Here is a 13,170-nt window from a genome sequence, read left to right as displayed (position 1 = left end):
GCGCATCCCTCCTGGCAGCCACATCCAGCCTGTAATGTCGGGCAAAGGAGAGCTTAGAAGCCCATGTTGCTGCACTGCATATCTCTTGAAGAGAGAGTGCTCCAGTTTCAGCCCAAGAGGAAGAAATCGCTCTAGTAGAATGTGCCTTAAAGGCTACAAGCGGAACCCTGCCGGCCAGCAGATAAGCTGAAAAGATAGTTTCTTTGAGCCAGCGGGCAATAGTGGCTTTAGACGCTGGAGACCCTCTGCGAGAACCGAATAGCAAAACAAACAGATGATCAGAAGTCCTGAAAGAGTTAGTAACTTGCAGATACTGCAGCAGAGTCCTGCGCACATCCAAAAGGTGCAGCTGCGCAAAAGATTCTAGAAACTCTTCCTCTGAAAAAGAGGGCAAGAAAATAGGCTGGTTTAGGTAAAAGGCTGAAACCACCTTAGGCATAAAGGAAGGCACGGTCCGAACCGTGACTCCGGACTCTGAAAATTGCAGAAATGGGTCTCTACAGGACAGCGCCTGGAGCTCTGACACCCGTCTCGCCGAGGTAATGGCCACCAGAAAAACGGCCTTCAGTGTCAAATCTTTCTCCGATGCGGCTCAAAAGGAGATGCCTGCAGGGTTTTCAAAACTAGCCCCAGGTTCCAAGCTGGTCAGGGTGCTCGCACTGGAGGTCGGAGCCGAAGCACCCCTCTAAAAAACCGTGCCACATCTGGGTGAGCAGCCAAAGACACGCCTTCCACCTTACCACGAAGGGAGGCCAACGCTGCCACCTGCACCTGCAGGGAATTATAGGCCAAGCCTTTTTGTACACCTTCCTGCAAAAAGTCCAGAATCGGCGAGACAGGAGCCCGCATTGGAGCAATGGCTCTGGAAGCACACCAAGACTCAAACAGGCACCAAATCCTGGCATAAGCCACGGAAGTGGACCGCTTGCGGGCTTGCAGGAGAGTGGAAATAACTTTATTGGAATAACCTTTATCCCTCAATTGCGCCCTCTCAATAGCCATGCCGTAAGACCAAAGCAGCCGGCGTCCTCCATGGCTACCGGTCCCTGAGTCAACAGGTTCGGTACCAGACGTAACAGCAGAGGAGCCTCCAGGAGCATCTGTCGGAGGTCTGCATACCAAGGTCTCCTTGGCCAATCCGGGGCGATGAGGACCACTTCTCCTGGGTGCAGCCGAATCCGCAAGAGCAGGCGCCCTATCAAGGGCCATGGGGGAAGCACATAAAGTAGACCCGGAGGCCAAGGTTGAGCCAAGGCATCCAACCCTGCCGAGAGAGGATCTCTCCGTCTGCTGAAGAAGCACGGGACTTTGGTATTGGCACTTGTCGCCATTAGATCCATCACGGTCTTGCCCCATTTGGCACAGATCTGCAGGAATACTTCGGCTGCCAGATTCCATTCTGCTGGATCGATCTGATGCCTGCTCAGATAATCGGCCTGCACATTGCTCTGACCTGCAATATGAGCTGCCGACAGACACTGAAGATGCAACTCGGCCCCGTGGCAAATCAGTTCGGCCTGCGCGGCTAGTGCTCTGCACCTTGTTCCGCCTTGTCGATTTATATAGGCCACCGTTGTCGTGTTGTCCGACATCACTCTGACAGCCAATCCTTCCAGGGTCACTTGAAAGGCCAGAAGCGCCTGAAACACCGCTTTCAACTCTAGGCGGTTGATGGACCACTCCGACTCCTCGGGTGTCCATAGACCCTGGGCATGCTTCCCCTTGCAGTGTGCGCCCCAGCCCTTCAGGCTGGCATCTGTTCCAAACGGGGAGCGTCAGCGGCATTCCTCGCCGCAGCATGCTGTCCGAGAGCCACCACTCCATGCTGAGACGGGCCGCAGGGAGCCAAGTCTGCATTGGTAATCCTGAGAAATAGGAGACCATCTCCGGAGTAGGGAATACTGTAGAGGTCTCAGGTGCGCTCTCGCCCAGGGTACCACTTCCATCATGGCTGTCATCGATCCCAGCAGCTGGACAATGTCCCAAGCTCGCGGGCGGAGCATCCTCAGGAGCAGACGGACCTGATTCTGAAGCTTGCACCGCCTCAGCTCGGGTAGGAACACATAGCCCGAGACTGTGTCGAACCTGGCCCCAAAAACTCTAGAGATTGTGAAGGGGACAGGTGACTTTTGGCCATATTGACGACCCAGCCTAGAGATTGCAGTACTGAGACCACTCTGGCTGTAGCTTGTAAGCTCTCTGTTGCAGAGTCTGCTCTGATGAGCCAGTCGTCTAGGTACGGGTGAACCCTGATACCTTCTCGCCTGAGAAAAGCAGCTACTACCACCATTACCTTCGAAAAGGTTTGGGGAGCTGTGGCGAGGCCAAAAGGCAAGGCCCTGAACTGGAAATGTTTTCCCAACACCTCAAACCTCAGAAACTTCTGGTGCGGGGGCCAAATCGGTATGTGCAAGTAAGCTTCTTTCAGGTCTAGAGACATGAGAAACTCTCCTGGCTGAACTGCCGCAATGACGGAGCGCAGGGATTCCATGTGGAAATGCCGCACTCTCAGGGACTTGTTCACTTCTTTTAAGTTCAGAATAGGGCGAAAGGACCCACCTTTTCGCGGCACCACAAAGTAGATGGAGTATCAACCGCAGCCTTGCTCGGCAGGAGGCACCGGGGTCACTGCCCCTAACTGAATCAGACCTTGTAAAGTCTCCTCCACCGTATCTGTATCGGGACGCTCAATTTGGGCCTTTCCTGGTGGAGAAGTGGAGGGAATATAGTGCTCACAATGAACAGCATAGGTCAGATCCAGTTCTCTTTTGGGAGACGGCTAAGGTAGTCCTCAGGGGGGACATCATCTCTTATCTGGCCTTCAAAAAGAGAACACGAAATAGGGAGGTGTATAGATTGGAGAAGCAAGTGGTGGCATTGAGAAAGAGGTACGGAAAGGGTCATGATTTGGGTGTGAGAAGGCAACTGCTAGAGACACAACAGGCCTTAAATGAACTTCTACAGGAGAAGACTCAGAAAGCAAACATATATTATAAGTATCAGCTCTATAGGTTTGCCAACAAAAGTGGGAGGTTTTTGGCTCGACTCGCCTCCCAGAGGCTTAGTGCTAAGAAAATCCTCACAATGGAGGATAGTGCAGGAATACGGGTAAATACAGATGAGGGCATAGTGACCATCCTAAGGGATTTCTTTGGTAGGCTATATACAAAACAAGAAGATTTAGTACACCCCAGTGGGACGTACCTACATAGCATGGACCTACCGAAGGTAACTACGGAAGAAGCAGAGGTTCTGAACGCACCCATTATTGAGGAGGAAGTAGAATTAGTGATTAAGGGGAGTAAATTAGGGAAGGCTCCAGGGCCGGATGGCTGGAGAAGTGAATTTTTCAAAATATTGAATGCTGAGGTGAGCCCATTGCTCGCGGCAGTATTTAATGCAGCCATTCAGCAGGGGCAGTTGCCACGGCATCTGAATAGGGCGCAAATCAGCGTGCTACCCAAGGCAGGTAAACCAGCAGATAGACCAGACTCGTATAGACCAATTTCATTAATAAATGTAGAGTTAAAACTCCTGGCAAAGATTCTAGCAAATCGATTAGCGAGGTTTCTGCCCACTTTGGTCATGGACTCCCAAGTGGGATTTACATGTGGGAGGGTGATAGCTAAGAATATGAGGCGAATATGGGTTGCCTTAGAGAGGGTTAGAATAGAACAGACCCCGGCTTTGCTAATCAGTTTCGACGCTGAGAAAGCGTTTGACAGAGTGGACTGGGGTTACCTGTTTGGAGCGCTGCGAGCTTATGGGATCACGGGATTGTTTGAGAAGGCGGTGAGAACGCTATACACAGACCCTCAGGCGCAGATACATGCGAATGGTCTACAGTCTGAATGGTTCCCGATAGGGAGAGGGACAAGTCAAGGTTGTCCACTATCACCGCTTCTATTTATTCTAGCGTTAGACCCCCTTCTGAGGGAGATTCAAAATAATGTAGATATTCGAGGGGTGGTGATTCGAGAGCATACCTTTAAGACAGCTGCATTTGCGGATGATCTGTTGGTGCTAATCACGGACCCGAGGCACTCCCTGTCATATCTGATGGAAAGCTTAAAGGAGTATGGGGACTTTTCGGGGTTCCGGTTAAATCTTTCGAAGTCAGAGGCCCTAGCCACCTCTGAAGACCTACAAAGAGGGTGGGGGATGGTTTTCCATTGAGATGGGCGCAGGGTTCTTTTAAATATCTGGGAATACAACTTCCAATGGATACCAGGCAGATTTATGACCTTAATATGGCCAAATTGCTAAGTGACACCAAAGAGCAGTTGGCACGATGGTCTATGCTCCCTGTGTCGTTAATGGGGCGGATACAGTTGTTCCGTATGATAGTATTTCCACGATGGCTCTATGTATTACAGGCCCTTCCTTTGTGGTTGGCAAGGCGGGAATTGGGGGCACTCAGAAGAATAGTGATGAAGTTCTGTTGGGCTGGCAGGAAACCTAAGATGAAGTGGCAACAGCTATTAGGGAACTGGAGGGTGGGGGGGTTAGGATTGCCGGATATGCGGGAGTACAACCAGGCATGTCTCCTGCGGCATTTGCGGGACTGGCTCCTGGGCTCGACCACATACACGGATGTAGGATTGGAAAGGGCATATTTCTTTCCGTGGCATGTGAACAATTTACTCCATATTAAACGGCTAGGGCAGTTACCTGTTAGACTTAGAAAAAGCATGTTGTTGGGGCCGTTGAGGAAGGTGTGGCGGGAGCTACTGCAAAGGTGGGGACAGGACCCGGGTTCCAGTGTATTCCTTTCACTAGCTGGGAATGATGATTTCACCCCAGGCAGGGAAAATGCTGTGTTTCGTAGATTACAGGAACAGGGCGTAGAGCTACTAGAGAGTTTTCTTCAAGAGGATGGAACCTTGATTACATTGGCTGACTTCCAACAAAGATGTTCTGGGGGATTGGCGGTGCTCTTTGCCTATCAACAATTAGCACATTATGTGCGTAGCCTAGGGAAGGAGGGGTTGTCCCTTAGCTTTGGGAGACAACTCAGGGAATTTATGGAAGGGGATGCATTGGGGCAGGTTTCAGTCTCCTGGTTCCGCAAAGAGTTAGAGAAAGGGCAACCAGAAAAGCAGATATCAGAGGTGGCAACGAGGTGGAGTGCGGAAGTACAACAACAAATTTCTGAGCATCATATAAAGCAAGCACTGAAGGGTATACCGAAGGTGGTTTATAGTGCAGAACTGCAAGAGTGTCAATTTAGAATTTTACACAGAGCGTACTTTTCCCCTAGAAGGGCTTTCCATGCTAAAGTAGTGTCTTCAGACAGCTGCCCGAAATGTAAACAGAACAGTGCAACATTGGTGCATTGCTTATGGCAGTGTAGAGCTCTCAAAGCCTTCTGGGGGAAATTGGGCAGATACATGGGAGAGGTGCTGGGGTACCCAATTGCTCTCACCTTTGCGAAAATGATATTGGGTATCCCTGGGCAGTGGGGGGTTGGGACCCAAGGGGAGCGGCTGTTTCTGAGCAAGGCATGCACAGTGGGGAAAAAGTGCATTCTCAACCATTGGGTGGTGGATGTGCCCCCCTCTCATTGGTATTGGAGAAACAAATTACATCAACTGATGCTTTGGGAGGCTAGAGGGGCACGCTGGACACCAAAGAGAAGGACACAGTTTCTAAGCATCTGGGGGAAATACATAAACAAGATATCGCCCCGAGCACGTAGTCAAGGGCTCAACGGGCTGCCCTGAGGATTGGGGGATACTGGATGAGCACAGGTAAAAGAGACACATACAGGAAGGGGGGAGGGGGAGGGATGTAGGGGGATGAAGAGCACTTAAGAATGAGCATGGGGGGAAGGGAAGCGGGGGGGAAGGGAAGCGGGAGGGAAGGGTGGGGAAGAAATCTAGAAAATAAAGAAAAAGCAAATCATATGGGACATGTAACTGTCTTGGATAGATGTTATAAACATTGATTGTAACATAGCAAGCTGGGATCAGCAAACAGGAAATTGTGTATGTTGTACATGTTTTTAGTGTAATTGCAGTTTCAATAAAAAATGATTTAAACATAAAGTCTCCTCCACCGCCGCCCGTTTGACGGCAGAACCGCATCGGGACTCCACAAACACGTCTCTTACTGGAGCGTTGAATTCTATTCTGTATCCATCTCTGATCAGGTCCAGAACCCACTGATCTGAGGAAATCTTGGCCCACTCCTCGACAAAGAGGGAAAGCTGTCCTCCGATGACAGGCATCAAGGAGAGGGCCGGCGCACCATCATTGAGAGGGTCGCCCCTGAACTCCTGGTCTTGAGCCACCGGCTGCGGAACGCTTGTCCGAGCGAAAGGAGTTCCTCTGCTGACCACGGGCACGTGAAGTGAACCCAGCAGAACGCCCCGAGCGGTACCTTCTAGCTTCACGGAAGCGAGGTCTGTACGAGGAGTGGACCGCCTGGCCCTTAGAGGAAGGCCTCTGCCTATCTTCGGGCAAGCGCTGGGGTTTTGGATCACCCAGGCCTTTCACAATTTTCTCTAACTCCTCACCAAATAGGAGAAGTCCTTGAAAAGGCAACTTCACCAACCTTTGCTTAGAGGCCATGTCCGCTGCCCAGTGTCGTAGCCACAGACGACGGCGAGCCGCCACTGCTACTGCCATTTGTTTAGCCGAAGCTCTGACAAGGTCACCTCCATCCGCAGAGCCACATCCAAGAAGGGCTCCGCTCCATCTCCGGTCTGAGCCACTGCCTGTTGCAGCCAAGCTAGGCAGGCTTTCACAGCATAACAGCTGCATGCAGACGCCCGAACAGTGAGACCTGCAATTTCAAAGGACCGTTTCAACGCTGTTTCCAGCCTACGGTCTTGAACATCCTTCAGGGCAACACCTCCTTCAACAGGGAGGGTAGTTCTCTTTGTCACCGCAGTGACTAGGGCATCCACTGTAGGCATTTGAAAACGAGCCATATGTCCCTCACGCAGAGGGTATAACTGCCCCATAGCCCTGGAAACTCTTAAAGGTCCCTCGGGGTCAGCCCACTGAGCCGAAACAAGCTCTAGGATGGAGTCATGCAAAGGGAAGGCCCGAGCAGCTTTCTTGGTACTAGCCATCCTGGGATTACCCGAGGAGGCCATGCCACTGTCAGAATCTTCAATCGAGAGGGCCTGCAGGGTATCTGAAATAAGCGCTGGCAGCTCATCATGGTGGAAACTCCTCACCGCGGAGGGATCATCCAGATCCTGTGGTAAAGCCGCACCTGACTCTGGTTCCTCAGACCAAGAACGTCTGTCAGAGTTCTCCGAATCCTCACACCCCGACCACGGGGGGGGGGGGGGGGGGGGGAAGGTGCACCACAATCTGAAGGGGAATTAACCCTTCTGCGCTTATCTTTAGGCCAAGCATCCGGGAAAAAAGCCTCACTGGGCAGTCCCAGGAAAGAATCCATCGGGGGGGGGGCAATCAGAGGAGCCTCAGGCGACCCTTGAGGAAGGGCTCTTTTCATCATGTATGCTTTATGCAGCAAAAGCACAAAATCCGGGGAGAAAATCTCACCCTGGGCACCCAAATCCTGTCCGGTGCTAGCCACTCCTGAAATAACCTCATCTCGAGGTGCCCCACCCGGCTCAGGTCTCTCCGTGTCCACGGAGGCCGCGCCATGCGGTGTAGGCAAAATGGCGCCCACTGCCAGCTCAGAGTGGGAAGAAACATCGCTCGCCATGCTCGGGCCGGCTCCTACGCCAGTACAGCACGATTTACAGAGCCCTGCTGCTGATTTGCGCTTGCCACAAGTGGAACAGCGCTTTACATTGTCCGCAGCCATCGCCAAAAAAACGGCGGTAAAATCCAAAATGGCGGTTTCGCGCCAAAATCGCCCCGATTGCGGGCCCACCCCGGAAGAGTTGGAAAACACTCTTACCTCAAAGGATCTAGTGTAGAACTACGATCCTGCTGAAAATCAGGTCAAAAACCTCTGTTCCAGTGTCTCTGCGTTTAAAAACGCGACGCGACTTTTTTTTTTTTTTTTTTTTAAGCTGTGAGGAAAGCAGAGGTATTGAAGACTCCGGAGGCTCAGATGAGTGGGAAAGGCAGGGAAAGGGCGAACCTATATGCCTGCATCCACTGTTGGTGGGTAAGGACAGGGAAAGCAAGGCAATATGTCCACATCCACAGAGGTATGGGTAAGGCAGGGAAAGGGCTAACCTATGTGCCTTTAAAGTGAAACTGCTATAGCCTCCAACACCCCGGTTAACAACTGGCAAGCCAGGAACCACCTCCCGGCAGATTTTTCTGGAGCTCGAACAAGCTGCAGGCACCCTGCTAAGGGAGATAGAGAATACTGAAGAGGCAGTGGAGCTAGCTGGCCAAGAGGGCACTGTGAAAGTTTGAGTGCTCTCTATCTCCCCTGCTGGTTGATGGACATAACCCATACATAATGGCTTCATCTGCTTGATGACAAGGAATACTGCCTGACATTTTTCTTGAGTCTGCCCCCCTTCAATCTCATTTCATGTCCTCTCGTTCTACCGTCTTCAATTGCCATAGTATTCTATAACATCACACCTAACTTCTAGGAATGCTCCCCTGATCCAGCCATGCTCCTCCCATGCACCTTTGGATTTGTGCACTATAAAATTCAGACACGGATCTTATAGACTAGCACCTAGGGCAGATGCGTACATAACACCAAACTGCTGCCAATTAACAATTATTGATTGTTTTCTCTTTCCCCTCTAGTGTATAGCTATCCCTCCTTCTCATCCATTTCCATGTACAACCTTCTCTTCCCTCCTTCTCTCCCACTGCCCACATCACTCTCAGTATCTCCCTTCCTTGGACCCTGGGCCCAACATCTATCTCTTTCTTCCTCTTCCTTCCCCTTATAGCATCTCTCTCTCTGTCTCCCTCTCACTTCCTCCCACTTCCATGTTCAACATTTCCCCTTTTCTCTTGCTGTGCATCTGTCCCTCCCTCCTCCTCCACATCCAGCATTTCTCCCTCTCTCTCCCCATGCATCTCCCCCCACCAACATTTCCTACCTCCCTCTCTCACCTCTACCTAGCATTACCCCATCACCCCAACAGTGCTCCTGTCTCTCCGTCTCCCTGCCACCAGCCAGCATGCTGCCTCGGTCTTCCCCGCCGGCGCTGCCTCGGTCCCCGACTCCCTGCAGCATTCTTGTCTTCACCCGTACCCGTCGCCGTCAGCGCTGCCATTCATTCTTTAACAGGAAGTGCATCAGAGAGCCGGAGGAGTGGACGCGGCAAAGGGGAGCGGGAGCGAAGCTGCCTGTGAGAATGAATGGCAGCGCTGATGGTGACGGGTACGGGTGAAGACAAGAATGCTGCAGGGAGGGACCGAGGCAGCGCCGGCGGGGAAGACACGATTAAGCCTAGGGCAGGCAAACTGTGAGGGGATGTTGGGTGGGCAGGCCTGGAGGAAAAGTGGCTGGGCCCGGGCCTGCATTGAACCAAGATACAATCAGCCAATATGGAGCAGAAATAGAGAACCAGAGTGGCATGGCATGGGGGAAGGTCAGCCCATAGCAGCCAGGGCAGAAGAGAAGTTGTCACTGGAACAGGCAGATATATTAAGATGGGAAAAAGGGAGGCAAGGAAAAGACCATGAGGAAGATGAGCCCATCAAAAATGACAGGATAAAATGCAGTACTTCTACTAGCTGCAAAACTAAAGCAATAATAAAGGAAAAGAGTGCCTCATACTTCAAGACATGCTAATAATAATGAATGTGCATCTCCTACATTTAAATTAAAATAGAAAATTCTGTTCAGAAGAGAAAAAATCTGATTCAAAAGCTAATTATCAAAATTACATGCTTAATACTAAACTATAAATAAAAACTTGCCTGACTACATTGTTAACATTCTCTTAGATGGATGCTGTAAACTGAGCACTGGAAAGGAAGAAGGAATGTAAGATACAGATTTCAAACTGTCTTATACATAAATGCCGCCATACTGGGAAAAGACCAAAGGCCCATCAAGCCCAGCATCCTGTCCCCGACTGTAGTTTTATTTGATGTGCCCTTCCAATTAACTCATTTATATTAAGGATGAAAAAAAGCAGATACCTAGTTACCCTTTTTTTTTTTTTTTTTAACTGGCCTTCAAATACCCTAGACATAAATGAAGTTTGAACACAGTCACCCTGGAAGACTACAGCAGCCTTACTCAATGTCCCATTAGTGGCTGTAAATTGCCTAATATTTACTGCAAATCCAGCTTAGGGACCAGGCCTGCGTCCAAAACACCTTTGATACAGCCCCCTCCAGGCCAGCGCATGGTGGAAAGGGTGTGGAAATATTTCTAGGGCTTCCTAAGTTGTAGGAAGGCTCTCAAAAAGACAAAGCAAAGCACTAGGATGCAGGGTTCTGAAAATGCATCATGCATTTTCCAGACACTCAGAAAATATGAGTATACACGGACCAGCTAAGACAGTCTAGAAGAGGAAACTCTTCATCTTTTAAATCCACACCTGTCCTCCCACTCGATTTCTAACTGTGATTCAGACAGCGGTGTATGATCTAGTAAGCAAAGCATCCCCTTCCCTGGCGACCTCCTGCTCTGCAAGGGCAAGTCCCAACCCAGCAATTGGGCAGCACTAGCCCCACTCCTCCAAAACATTAACCATTACCAGGAAAGAGCAGAAAATAAGCCTCGAAATGAAAGGCCCTGACAGGCAGCAGGAAGACGGCATGAAAATTAAAATGCCAACTTACCGGAAAACAGACGTCCCCCTCCTCCGGCTGCTTTTCTCTCTTTGCCCAGGTTTCCTCAGCTCGGAGAGTCCGCCGGATCCCGTCCCACCATAGAGCCGAGCGCTGCGCGCAGGAAGGCAGCAGCAGCACATAGTCGCCGACGCTCCATTCAAAAAAAAATATTTAAATACGATGGCATCGCGGAGGCCGGTGCGGCGCCCTTGAAGGCAGGCGCCCCCCTGCGGTGCTTACCCCGCTTACCGGGTTAGCACTGCCCTGGTTTTCTATATTTACATGACCTTTCCCTCTGCTATCATGTTTATTCTGGGGGTGACTTTCCGAAATCCCCCGTTTTGTCACCCCCACCCTCTAGTTTAAATGTCTAGAAACATACTGTCTGAATTTCTCCAAGCATCCTTTTTCCTGTCACCGAAAGATGTAGCCCATCATTACAGTACAGCCTGTTGTTTTTCCTTGTATTACCCCATGCTCCTACGTATCCAAACCTTCTTTACACCGAGACTCAAACCACTTATTGAATTCCTTTGTTTTGTGTAGTCTTTCCTCTCCCTTCCCCCACTTAGGAATTACTTCAGGAAAAGCCACAGTCCGAACCAAAGATTTCAGTCCCTCCCCAAGCTTCTGGAGCGCTCTCTGTGCTGTAACTTGCTATTGTTGGCCAGATCATTTGTCCCCAGGTGACTTACAACATCAGCGTTTGAAGCCTCGCTCTCTTCTCGGATCACTTTCAATATCTGGTCTGTACATCTTGTAGCTGAAGATCCTGGAAGACATTTCACTAGGTTGGAACCCCTGAACTGTGTTCTTAAGTTAATGCCTCTGATAATGAAGTCTTCGATCAGTAAGAGTTTTCTGCCTTTCACCAATCTGTCATTATTTGAGGGATGTTTCTTGGGTTGTGCTACTTTCATTACCTCCCACAGTACTTCTTTTTTCAGCATCATAATGATGGAACGCTGCAAAAGAATTTGACAGGGCCAAAGCTTGGGAGCGTGTTTGTGTCATGGATCTAAGTCTACCAGAGCCTACTGTGACCCATCTATTCCTCTGTTTCATTCTCTGAGGCAGTGGTGGTGGTAAATTGGCTGGGAATTGAGTAATCCTAGATGCTTTAGTTGTAGCTAATTCCTTCTTGAGTTTGTTGAGCTCATCTTTCAAAGCTGATATTTGGAGACATAGAACAAGCTCTAAGGTTCCAGATAGTTTGCCTTAGGATTAAAGCATAACATGTAGGTAAAGTCTGCTAGATTAATCAGCTACTGTTTAGAGGTCATAATCACAGCTGCTAGTCTACAACTATTTAACAGCTGAATAAATTGCTATTTTATCAGAAGATTGGTTATATTTATTGCTGATTCAGTGGGGGTGAACAGAGCTAGGGAATCAGGCTGCCATCAGTAGCGCCGTCACTTCCCATGAATAGTATTGTTTATTTTCACAGTATTATAGATTCCTGTAGCCACTTACTAACAATATTCATTTAGATGTTACTCTGATCGTTTAGCTGCATATTTAGTCGTATACAGCTGCTTTCCTGCAGTTCATTGGATTTAGCTCATGGCATTTATCTATCCATATTCACTTACATGGATACGTTTTTCTACATGGTTTACTATTTACATTGATTGTAGAAGTTTATATTCATTTTATGCATTTCACATTTATGTATATTACTTATTTTATTTTTTGTTTTTGTTACATTTGTACCCCGCGCTTTCCCACTAATAGCAGGTTCAATGCTGCTTACATATTATATACAGGTACTTATTTGTACCTGGGGCAATGGAGGGTTAAGTGACTTGCCCAGAGTCACAAGGAGCTGCCCGTGCCTGCAGTGGGAATCAAACCCAGTTCCCCAGGACCAAAGTCCACCACGCTAACCACTAGGCCACTCCTTCAAGATAGTGAATACCCTATTAAAGTTATCTACTGCAACCATCAAATACATGTCTGAAGAAATCTAATACTATATGTAAATCATATCTGCTGATTAGTCTGATACTTTTTATTGGTACGCTTAGATTTTAAAATTTTACACACTTATAGCAAATTGTTTTATGCAGAACCTTTACACAGGCACTTCACCTAAACACTAGCCTAATAAAGTTGCTTTTTTAACCTTGTAGCCGACTATGCTCCTTTTTATTTTGTTCACTCTCTCTGCTGTGTTACGTCAGCATGGAGCTGGCAAGGGAGTTAAACCTAGACCCTTAAAATGGAGCTGACAAACCACAACCTCCGCCCCCTACCTATGAACAGCCAGCTAAAGGTACTGACAATGGTGGTATACTGGAGAAGGGGAAAAAAAAGCCACATATAGAAGAACCAGTGAGGCAGGAAACAAAACAGAAGCAAGCAGCTCAAAGAACAAATAGACTCGAAACGTGTTTCCATTACCAATTGCTTGTATCAAGAGTCGAGCAATTCTAGAGAAGATTATGTTGGTGGCAAATTGAGGTGGAGACAA

At 49.1% G+C, this 13,170-nt stretch overlaps 1 protein-coding gene across 1 annotated transcript in view; it reads right to left on the bottom strand.

The window, feature by feature from the left end:
• CAPRIN2 (caprin family member 2) overlaps nt 1–13,170 on the bottom strand; it is a 701,412-nt gene that overhangs the window by 398,226 nt on the left and 290,016 nt on the right.

Source organism: Microcaecilia unicolor, chromosome 9, assembly GCF_901765095.1.
Source record: "Microcaecilia unicolor chromosome 9, aMicUni1.1, whole genome shotgun sequence".
Taxonomy (NCBI): Eukaryota; Metazoa; Chordata; class Amphibia; order Gymnophiona; family Siphonopidae; genus Microcaecilia; species Microcaecilia unicolor.
The sequence above is the reverse complement of the archived record's forward strand: the minus strand, read 5'-3'. Positions and strand labels throughout refer to the sequence as shown.